General features: G+C 42.0%; 1 long non-coding RNA gene across 1 annotated transcript; it reads left to right on the top strand.

The window, feature by feature from the left end:
* Positions 1-2959: 2959 nt before the first annotated feature.
* LOC119797674 lies at positions 2960-3639 on the top strand. The gene is made up of 2 exons (XR_005282611.1): positions 2960-3041; positions 3581-3639. It is a non-coding gene; the product is annotated as an uncharacterized LOC119797674 (long non-coding RNA).
* Positions 3640-12275: the final 8636 nt, after the last annotated feature.

Raw genomic sequence — 12275 nt, 5'->3', positions numbered from 1 at the left:
CTGACTCTATATTTAACATGTTTCAAAAGAAGGTGCAAATGGTCTGTATGCATAATTGCGCACACATGTCAGCGGTTATTGTCGCAAGAAGGAGACATGGAAATGAAGCAAGGAAAAGCAGAGAACGCATTTTTTCACTCCGTGTGAATATTTTTGGAATGAACAAGGAAACGATCATCAAAACATATCGTTTATCCAGCATTGCCATTTTGGAGCTGTTGGGGGAACTCCAAATGGATTTGGAGCCAGCCACAAGGAGGACCCACGCAATACCAGATATCACAAAACTCCTTGCAACATTGCACTTTTTTGCATCTGGGATCTCCCAATCTCGTTTTTCAGAAGTGCTGTCCGACGTTCTAAATGCCATGTCGCCCTGACGCCCTACCGGAGAACCCCGACCTCTGCGCCTGTGGAGCAACATGCCAATGCGGGGATGCGTACGCGCAGTCATCTCATCCACAGTCCCATTGTGAGCCATTTGGTATGTACATTTTTCTACAGGCCAATACAAAACACCTGTTTTTTTTTTTTTTTTTCCTGCAGTGAAGTAGAAATTCAGCCACATACCACCTTAGGGAATAAAGGTTGCCAAAGTTTATATATATATATATATATATTTTTTTTTTTTTTTTTGGAGGGGGTGGGGGTGTCACTGTAAGATTAAAATTTCTTAATGCACTAGTTTGCACAAACTACAAACTACTTTGCCGCAAACCACAAAACGCGCAAAACCATCATTTAAATAGGGTGTCTCCAACAGTTTTGCACCTGCCACCAGTTACTCTTGTTAAATCACCCGCAAACCATGGTTTAGCCCCTCGCGCAAAATTCCAGTTTGCGAGCGCAAATTACTGCACGCAAAATTGGATCTTGATAAATCCGGCCCAATGTGTTTAAACCACAAATTCCTTTAACCAATTCTTAACTCTCTAGAAGAGCAGAGATTAGCCTGAAGATGGTATTAAATCTGCAAGCATAAGGTGTTCAAAATGTGCATGGAGAGTAGTTTACATGTTTTAAATAAAACTTTACTTAATGTAATTTGTATGTGCTCTTTTTGGAAAATTCTGACTTCACATGTAAACAACAAGTATTATAAAACGTAATGATAATGTTGGTACTATCCTAATGATTTGCTTGGATATGACTTTTTGTGATCAGTAATTTAAACGTGAAAGAAAAGCCAACATAACTTTCTGCTTTTAAAAAAATAAGAAAAGGAGACAGTCTTGGAAATATAAGTACACCAAATGGAACTTCTTCAGACTTGTATCACATTAAGTGAAACCATGTGACTCTAAATAACCAGCAGTTCTTCACTCACTTTATCAACCTCATATACAGTGAAGTGAAATAAAAAAGAAATGAGAATCCTCTGACTGCAGCACGCCTTAGAGATATGTCTCTGGTGGCACAAAAGGTGCATTTTGATGTCTTGCTTCCCCCAACGACTCAAAAACTTGCGGTTCACTAGAGAGCAAAGTGCCTCCTTGGAAATAGTTTAATTTTTAACGGCCAGGAAAAGGACTAAACCCATCAGGCTAAATCCAGAGGGAGGGGAATTAGGGCACAGAAAGACACAGAAGTGATCTAAAACTAAGTGAAAGCAAATGTTAAATATTATTTTGGCTCTTGAACTCTTGAATTAATGTAATTTCAAAATGCAGAGAGACAGAGGAAGATATTTATCTAAATAGAACATGATTTTGAACAGCAGTAATTTAATATTTCTACTGTGGAAGCACATTTGTTAGTATTGCTTCCATTATTTATGTCTATATTAAAATGTCCTAATTTGAATAAACTATTAATTGGCCTGGAAATTTGAATATGAGCAAACTTTCAGATCCAAAATATCTTATATTAAACTATACCAACAAATATCAAAATAAAGAAATATATGTATATATGCTAAGATATGGTCTATATGTAGGGTCAAGATGCATTACATAAATATGTAGATTTTATTAAAATTACAGTAAACACAATAAAATTACAAAATGTTCGAATAAATTTCCCAAACATCAGCATTTGAATTGAGGAAATAACTAAAACCTGAAAATATAAATGTATTTAAGAATCAATATAAAAATATCACTATATTTGTAGGTAAAAATAAATTGAAATAAATAAATTTAATTTTAGGGGGTTGCCAGCCTGTGGCAGGTCATGGGCTAAATCCCTACAATCCAGAAGGAGACTGAAGATGTGGAGTTTTATCATCATTTTTTTTCTGACCCTTCCTTCAGGCCTGTTAATGTAAAGTTCAGTGAAAATATGAAGGGTGGTTCAATAAGATGGTCAAGAAAAAGGACAACAAAGAGTCTTGAAAGCTCTTATTACTTAATCATAAATAAAAACCTTTACATTCTGGGAAAGAAAACTAAGAAGAAAGGCAAGGATGATGACAGTTCAATCTAACAGATGTTTCAAGTAAACCAACTCCCATGTCATAGGATGAAGAGAGCACATCCAGCCAGTCACAGTTACACAAACAGGACTACACTGAAAAACAGGTGGATCTCCAACATCTATAAACAAAGGTGTTGATGGCAGCAGCATAGCTGACATTGTTCTCCAGGATGGAGTCACAGCCAAACAGGAACAGAGCGGATGAGGCTTGTACGAGAAAAAGCAGAGAACAGAACGTTAGAGATTGAACTAACAGATTCTGCAGAGTGAGAGAATAGAGATAGGATAAAACAGAATGAGTCAAGAATAATTTCACTGAAAATTGAACAGCAGTGGAAGAGGCTTTGAACTCAGACATAATGGCTAGAAAGGACACAGAAATTTGAAGCACAGACAAAAACATATATTGTTCTGTCAAGCTGCCGGGTAGCCCCTCCTCCCCTCCCATCAGCAGGGAGGCACCAGGTGGAACTAATCTCCCAGCAATTTGGGGACCTCTAAAGAAAAAGGACCAAGAACTGCTGCATGGCAGAAATGTAAGCAGCTCATGTTTGGAGACAGACAAAATTCAGCTCCATTGTGACTGTGCAAACAAGTCCTTCTACAAAAACTCTGAAAGACAACCGGTAAGAGTCTTAAAGCCCTTGATTCTCTGGCTGGACTTTAAAATCAAAGAACTTTATTAAGGTTAATACAGACTGTGGTTGGACTGTTGTTGGTTATTATTTGTGGAAATGTTTATGTTGGTATGTAAACAAATTGATTTAAAGAAAATATGGTTTAAAAGTTGCATATGTTTGTAGAAGTAAATTTTGTTTTCTTAATTTGTATAGGATAACATTAAAAACTTTTGAAAATGTAGAAGTTAAAAACTATAGTTTGCTAAAGTATTTAAATTAGCTAAAAAATATACTGTTTAATTTATTGGCTAAAATTTAAGATTTAATTCATTTGGCTAAAATTGATCAACTTAATTTGGCTAAGAAATAAATAAAAAATAAGTTACTTTAAATTGTTGATGTATTTAAAAAAATATGTTTGTTTATTTTAGAACATGGTGGGAAATATTTTATTTAAAAAGGGCTAAAATGCTTAAATTAATGATGGATACAATTTTGTATTATCTTAAATGACTAATTGTTTTGTGTTACCTTCTCTTTTTGAGGTTTTTCACCTGCCCACTGCCTACTGCCAATTTTCAATAAATAAATAATGAAATGACTATCAAATGGCTGTTCATTGAGTGAAATCCAGTTGGAATGTAGAGGACTATCCTTTTCAAGTGGGGAATTGCACAAGAAACCACATTAATACTTGACAGTGAAAAACCGTCTTATAAAGACTGGAGGACCAAGTAAAGTGACCAGCATATTCAGAGACTGTTTCCTGCCCTGCTGCTGGACAAAAATGGCTGATTCAGTAATGCTGGAGCAATTTAAGGCCACAAGAACATCAGCAAAGCGTCAATTTCCCGTCTGGCCAATAATGTGCTACGAATGCACACAGTGATGTCTGAGGAGGAGCTCAGAGACAGTTTTGTAAAGCTCACAGCAGAAGCTGGCAGAGTTCTTGAGGCCAATGATGATGTTGAGGGACAATATACTGCAGAAAATGCAGATGAAGAGGCCTTAAGTGAGCACCAAAGGTCTGACTTGGACAAAACAGCCACGGAGTGTGAGAGAAAACTGCAAGAGTTAAAAGACCTCCTACAAAAGACATTATGGGCAAACTATGGGGAATATGAACTAACACAGGCAATTACAAATGCTGAGGATCAAGCAGATCATGTGGGAACTGTGGACCCAAGTAAAAACACAGAAGCTTATGACTTTATGATAGGACAACTGGACAAACTTGTGAAGTCAGCGAAGGCGATGCATAGACATTGGAAGTGCTGGGCCCCCCTTGCAGAGCAAGAACAGTTCCAGAGTCGTATTAAAGGCCTTGAAACCATATTACCAAGACTGACTTTAAGAAAAGCAGACTTTATAGAAGCACAGGCCAGAGAAGAGCCCAGCAGATTAAGCACTGCTTCATTCAGTTATTCAGCGGCACCTGCCATTAAACTAAAGCCGGCTGCCCTCCCAAAGTTTACTGGTATCCGACGAGAGTTTCACCGGTGGAAAAAGGATTGGGAAGCGCTCCAGATGCAGGGAGAACCCACTGGATCCAAAGAAATAAAAAAATTCCAGCTACTTCACAGTTTAGATGAAAGGACCATACGGGACCTTCGTCTTACATCTCACACAACAGCTGAAGAAATTTTCCGGGTCCTAGAGAACCGCTTTGGAAATAAAACCACAATTGCCCTTGAAATAGTGGAGGAGCTCCAGAAACTCCCAGCTGTTAAAGGCCAGCAGCCCAGGAAGATTGTTGAGCTCATACAATCAGTAGAGAAAGCTCTAATTGACCTAAGTGAGCTTGGTAAGACCGGCGCCATAAAAAACCCTCTTGTAACAAGAACAATAGAGGGTAAACTTCCAGATGGCCTAAAAAAGGAGTGGCTTCTCCATGTATCCGGCAAAGATGATGAAGCCGAAGAAGACAAACGTTTTGACTACCTCTTGGCATTCCTACAAAGTCAAGAAGCCATCTATGAAAAGCTGGACCAGTTGAAGGAGGAGGAGTCAAAACCAAAATCTGAACCACGGCTAGCCCGGACTAGAACCTCTACTCAACCAAGCAATCAGGCTCAAGGATGTGTGGTCTGTGGTGATGTGAAGCACAAGAGAAGATTATACTTCTGCCAAAAGTTTCGCACGCTCAAACTATCAGAGAGGAGAGATGCTGTCAAAAAACTGGGTGCATGCAAAAAATGTCTGGAGATTCACCATGACAGTGAATACTGTAAACCAGAGTTCCTGTGCAAAAGGCCAGACTGCAGGGAACAACGCACTGCTGAACACCATTATTACCTCTGTGCGAGAGCTGAAGTGTCCAGGGGAAATGTTGCCCAAAGACCCAAAGACAGCACAGTGGGAGGACGTTACACCCAAGCCCAAGAAGATTTCATTAAGAGCCTGTCACCTGAACTTGCAGAAAAGTGCCGTCATGTCTTTTGCAACAGTGTGGCCAAAACCTCTCTCATGTCTAATCAGCCTGGTCTTCTGTTAGAAAATGGATTAATGGAATGGCCTGTCATCATGATGATATTAAGAGTCACAGCCAATGCAGGACAAAAAGTTGGGACACTAATCGATCTAGCATCGGATACAAACTACATAACTCATGATGCAGCTGATCGATTGAATCTTAGAAGTGAAGCTATAACCCTTGTCGTCCATGGTGTGGGAGGAATGAAAGTACAAGTTACAACAAAACGATACCTCCTAAAGATCCGGGTCCGTACAGAAAAGGGCAACTTCAAATCCCACCAACTCCTCTGTTATGGTTTGGACAGCATTGCGGACATCCACAAACATGTGACAGCCAAAAGACTCCAAAAGTTTTTTCCAGACGTCCCTCTCAAAGAACTGGAGAGGCCGAAGGAAATACAGCTTTTAATAAGCCACAAGGAAGGGCGGCTTGTCCCACAGAAGATACGTACTGTTGGAGATCTTGTATTATGGGATGGACCATTGGGAAAAACAGTTGCCGGGACACACCCTGGTCTGTTTGAAAGGGCCACCATCACAGCACACCAGTCCAGAACGCACTTTGCCAGGTCCATGAGAACAGCTGCGGTGATGTATAAAGAACATGTCTGTGTCTTACCTGCTGTCAAGCATTCGTGCTCCGTGGCCGCCGCTCGCGAGTTTCTTGAGTGGTGGAGGTGGGATAGCATCGGCGCTGCCTGCACCCCAAGATGTGGAGGCTGCCGCTGCGGCAATTGCCAGCCCGGAGGCAAAGAAATGACCTTGGCTGAAGAAAGAGAGTTAGAGGTGGTGAAGAGTGTCCTGACATATGCTGGTGCAGACAAACACAGTAATAGCACTCACTGGCATGCAAGATACCCATGGCTCATAGATCCATCGACATTGCCAAACAATATAAAAGCAGTGGAGGCAACCTTTCTCAGAACTGAGAGACAACTAGCAAAAAACCCACAATGGAAAAAGGCCTATAGTGCTCAAGTGCACGAGATGGTTGACCGCCGGGCTGCAAAAAAGTTGACTGAGGAGGATCTACTTACCTGGAAGGGACCTGTTTGGTACATAAGTCATCTCATTGCCCCTAACCCCCACTCAGTTACAACTCCAGTGAGACTCGTCTGGAACAGCAGTCAAAAATACCAAGGCCAGAGTCTAAACGATCTCCTGATGAAAGGTCCAGACGTCCTCAATCCAATCCGGGCTGTCCTCCTCAAATTTCGCCAAGGCTCCTTTGCTGCCTTAGGAGACATCAGGAAAACGTACAATTCTGTCTGGCTTGAGGAAAAAGAAGTCCATCTGCACCGATTCTTGTGGCGTGATTCGGAGGATGAGGAGCTTGAACAGTACGCAATTACAAGAGTGAATATTGGTGACAAGCCAGCAGGGTGCATAGCACAACTCGCCATGAGAGAGACAGCAAACCTGCCTCAGTTCAGTCACCTAAAGGACGAGCGCCAGGTATTACATGAACACAGTTATGTCGACGACATCTTGACATCCCACAACTGCCGTGAAAGACTTGAGGTCATCACCAATAACGTGGAGCTGATCCTAGCGGCAGGAGGGTTCGCTTTAAAGCCATGGGTCCTTTCTGGGCAAAGTAAAGGACAGAAAGAAGAGGCCTCACCAAATATTGTTGTCCTGCCAAATCAACTAAAGGAAGAAGATAACAAGGCACTTGGTCTCGGCTACATTGTGGATGAGGACAAGTTGCATGTCATGGTGAGAGTCAACTTCTCCAGACGCAAAAAGAAAATGAGGCTTGGCCAAGATCTGTTGCTGGAAGAAGTTCGAGCTAGGACACCAAATCCACTGACAAGACGTGATTTGCTAAGTCAAGTTGCTGGCTTGTACGACCCAATAGGCCTGACCACACCAGCAAAACAAAAAGGGGCCATCTTGGTCCGAAGAGCATTCCAAGAGGCAAAACCAAAGTGCAATATTGTCAAAGATACATGGGACCTTGCCTTGTCTGATGAGCTCCGCAGAGATGCAGTTTATCTTTTTGAGGAGTTTGTCCAGTTAAGTAAAGTCAAGTTTCCAAGAGCCCTCACTCCACCAGATGCAGCATCAGATCCAATCGCAGTCACCTTTTCAGATGGTAGTGACAGCTCTTACGGTGCTGTCCTCTACCTATGATGGAACTGTCAAGAACAAACAATAGTTCGACTAGTGGAGTCAAAAGCAAAGCTAACGCCCCTAGACCACAAGGGGGACGCAGTCAAGGCGGAGCTTTGTGGTGCTGTCTTTGCAAGCCGCCTGAAGAAGTACTTTGAACAACACAGCCAGATCAAAATCAAGCAATGGTTCCATTTATTGGACAGTCAGACAGTTCTTGGAGCTATCCAGCGTGAGAGCTACGGGTTTCAGACTTTCTTCGCTAATAGGATCGGAGAGATTCAAAGTAACACAAGGCTGGAGGACTGGTGGTGGATCCCTGGATCATACAACATAGCTGACATCATCACCCGAGGAGCTGGGCCAACAGACCTTGATGTCAATTCAGAGTGGCAGCAAGGGCCAAAGTTTCTCTGCCTCCCCGAGAAAGAGTGGCCAGTTATGTCAGCAAGGGATGTGTCTGAAGCTGCTCGAGAAAGCATTAGCAAAATGCAAAAGAAGTCGTTCGTTGCAGCACTCACCAGAGCCCAAGTAAAAAGAAATAGACAAAGTCCTGAGCGAAGACCTCCCGCTGGTACAGCTGTCCAAAACTTACTGGATGGAAGACGCTTCAGTAGCCTAAAAAGCCTAGTCAAGACCGTTGCCATTGTCTGGAGAGCTGCTAAAAAATTTTTACCAGCAAGCAAGTCCGTGACAACCCTAAAGTGGGAGGCGGTTCCAACTGAAGGAGTCATCACTGCCATAGAACGTCAGGATGCACTCAGAGACATCTTCCTTGCTGCTCAAGCGGGAATGACCTTCCCAGCTACCACAACAGACCGTTTGGTTGTGTACAGAGAGCCAGAGGCAGGATTACTAGTCTGTGGTGGGAGAATTCATGGCTTCAAGGAAGATGGCATGGCAGTTCCCCTCCTACCCTCCAATGCATGGGTCTCCACTTTGTTGGCACAAGAGGCACACAATGAGGGTCATGAAGGTGTGGCTGCTACCCTGCTAAAAATGAGAAAGAAAGCTTGGGTCATCCAAGGACGGAGAATTGCCCAGAAAGTAGTGGAACACTGCCTTTTCTGCAAAAAGTCCAAGGCAAAGAGATGCCAACAAGTGATGGGTGACCTGCCTCCTGAAAGAAGCAGCCCAGCAGCTCCATTTGAGTTCACAGCAGTTGATCTATTTGGACCTTACCTTGTCAAAGATGACATAAAGAAACGAGTCTCAATGAAGGTGTGGGGTGTCGTTTTCAGCTGTATGGCCAGCAGAGCAATTCACGTGGACCTGGTCAACACAATGTCCACAGAAAGCTTCTTAATGGCATATCAACAATTTACTGCAATTAGAGGGCACCCAAGGAAGATCTGGTCCGATCCAGGAACAAACTTTATCGGCACCAAACCTGTCCTTAGAGAGTTGTACCAGTTCCTGGATTCTCAAAATAAAGCTGCAATAGAGGAAATGTCTGCTCAGAAAGGTACCGAGTGGGATTGGACAATTCATCCAGCTGACTCCCCTCATCGCAATGGGGCTGCTGAGGCTGCTGTCCGCATCGTCAAGAAGGCACTCAAGAGCCTGGGTAACAACACAAGCCTCAGCTACAGCGAGCTTCAGACAACTCTGCAGCTTGCTGCAAACCTCGCCAACGAACGGCCAATAGATGCTCGGGTGCAGAGCTGTGAGGACTGTGTTCAGTATGTGTCACCCAACACACTTCTCCTGGGTCGTGCCTCTTCAAATGGTGACATCAGAACTTTTGACTTCGCAAGCTACCCTTACAAAAGACTCAGAGAAATGCAACACCAAGTCAACAAGTTCTGGAGGTCTTGGAGCCAGCTCGCCGGCCCAAACTTATTCGTGAGAAGCAAATGGCACACCTCCGTCGGAGACATTGTTTGGTTAAGTGACCAAAATGCAGTAAGAGGCCAATTCAAGCTGGGACGGGTCGTGAGTGTCAACCCTGATGCTAAAGGCATTGTTCGGGATGTACACGTTAAAGTAGTTCAAAGCTCCAATCTTTCTGCAACAGGACCCACATTGAGCCAACCATCAAGAGTCCTGAAAGAAACTGCCCAAACCACAGTCCTGCATAGAGATGTCCGACGCCTAGTTGTTCTGCTGCCAGTTGAGGAACAAGCCTCCGACTGGAGAAGGTCTTGACCGTCAGTTTGCAGTTGCTGATGCTGCGATCTCTCCATCGTTTCCGTGGAGAAATCGAGTGGGAGGTGTTCTGTCAAGCTGCCGGGTAGCCCCTCCTCCCCTCCCATCAGCAGGGAGGCACCAGGTGGAACTAATCTCCCAGCAATTTGGGCGTGCCAGGGACCTCTAAAGAAAAAGGACCAAGAACTGCTGCATGGCAGAAATGTAAGCAGCTCATGTTTGGAGACAGACAAAATTCAGCTCCATTGTGACTGTGCAAACAAGTCCTTCTACAAAAACTCTGAAAGACAACCGGTAAGAGTCTTAAAGCCCTTGATTCTCTGGCTGGACTTTAAAATCAAAGAACTTTATTAAGGTTAATACAGACTGTGGTTGGACTGTTGTTGGTTATTATTTGTGGAAATGTTTATGTTGGTATGTTAACAAATTGATTTAAAGAAAATATGGTTTAAAAGTTACATTTGTTTGTAGAAGTACATTTTGTTTTCTTAATTTGTATAGGATAACATTAAAAACTTTTGAAAATGTAGAAGTTAAAAACTATAGTTTGCTAAAATATTTAAATTAGCTAAAAAATATACTGTTTAATTTATTGGCTAAAATTTAAGATTTAATTCATTTGGCTAAAATTGATCAACTTAATTTGGCTAAGAAATAAAAAAAAAATAAGTTACTTTAAATTGTTGATGTATTTAAAAAAATATGTTTGTTTATTTTTGAACATGGTGGGAAATATTTTATTTAAAAAGGGCTAAAATGCTTAAATTAATGATGGATACAATTTTGTATTATCTTAAATGACTAATTGTTTTGTGTTACCTTCTCTTTTTGAGGTTTTTCACCTGCCCACTGCCTACTGCCAATTTTCAATTAATAAATAATGAAATGACTATCAAATGGCTGTTCATTGAGTGAAATCCAGTTGGAATGTAGAGGACTATCCTTTTCAAGTGGGGAATTGCACAAGAAACCACATTAATACTTGACATATACAGGTGCTGGTCATAAAATTAGAATATCATGAAAAAGTAGATTGATTTCAGTAATTCCATTTAAAAAGTGAAACTTGTATATTATATTCATACATTACATACAAACTCATATATTTCAGATGTTTATTTTGTTTAATTTTGATGATTACAAATGACAACAAATGAAAATCTCAAATTCATCATATCAGAAAATTAGAATATTACTGAAGACCAATAAAAACAAAGGATTTATAGAAATGTTGGCCAACTGAAAAGTATGAACATGAAAAGTATGAGCATGTACAGCACTCAGTATTTAGTTGGGCCTCCTTTGGCCTGTATTACTGCAGCAATGCGGCGTGGCATGGAGTCGATCAGTCTGTGGCACTGCTCAGGTGTTATGATAGCCCAGGTTGCTCTAATAGTGGCTTTTAGCTCTTCTGAATTGTTGGGTCTGGTGTATTGCATCTTCTTCTTCACAATACCCCATAGATTTTCTATGGGGTTAAGGTCAGGAGAGTTTGCTGGCCAATTAAGAACAGGGATACCATGGTCCTTCAACCAGGTACTGGTAGCTTTGGCACTGTGTGCAGGTGCCAAGTCCTGTTGGAAAATGAAATCTGCATCTCCAAAAAGTTGGTCAGCTGCAGGAAGCATGAAGTGCTCTAAAACTTCCTGGTATGTGGCTGCGTTGACCCTGGACCTCAGAAAACACAATGGACCAACACCAGCAGATGACATGGCACCCCAAACCATCACTGACTGTGGAAACTTTACACTGGACTTCAAGCAACGTGGATGAAGTGCCTCTCTTCTTTTCCTCCAGACTCTGGGACCTTGATTTCCAAAGGAAATGCAAATTTTACTTTCATCAGAGAACATGACTTTGGACCACTCACCAGCAGTCCAGTCCTGTTTCTCTTTAGCCCAGGCAAGACGCTTCTGACGCTGTCTGTGGTTCAAGAGTGGCTTGACACAAGGAATGCGACAGCAGAAACCCATGTCTTTCATACGTCTGTGTGTGGTGGTTCTTGAAGCACTCACTCCAGCTGCAGTCCACTCTTTGTGAATCTCCCCCACATTTTTGAATGGGTTTTGTTTCACAATCCTCTCCAGGGTGCGGTTATCTCTCTTGCTTGTACACTTTTTTCGACCACATCTTTTCCTTCCCTTCGCCTCTCTATTAATGTGCTTGGACACTGAGCTCTGTGAACAGCCAGCCTCTTTAGCGATGACCTTTTGTGTCTTGCCCTCCTTGTGCAAGGTGTCGATGGTCGTCTTTTGGACAACTGTCAAGTCAGCAGTCTTCCCCATGATTGTGTAGCCTATAGAACTAGACTGAAAGACCATTTAAAGGCTTTTGCAGGTGGTTTGAGTTAATTAGCTGATTAGAGTGTGGCACCAGGGGCCATCAATTTTGAACCTTTTCACAATATTCTAATTTTCTGATATGATGAATTTGAGATTTTCATTTGTTGTCATTTGTAATCATCAAAATTAAACAAAATAAACATCTGAAATATATGAGTTT

Source organism: Cyprinodon tularosa, unplaced genomic scaffold, assembly GCF_016077235.1.
Source record: "Cyprinodon tularosa strain WSP-4 unplaced genomic scaffold, ASM1607723v1 ctg594, whole genome shotgun sequence".
Taxonomy (NCBI): domain Eukaryota; kingdom Metazoa; phylum Chordata; class Actinopteri; order Cyprinodontiformes; family Cyprinodontidae; genus Cyprinodon; species Cyprinodon tularosa.
This window is presented reverse-complemented; position numbering and strand designations above follow the sequence as displayed.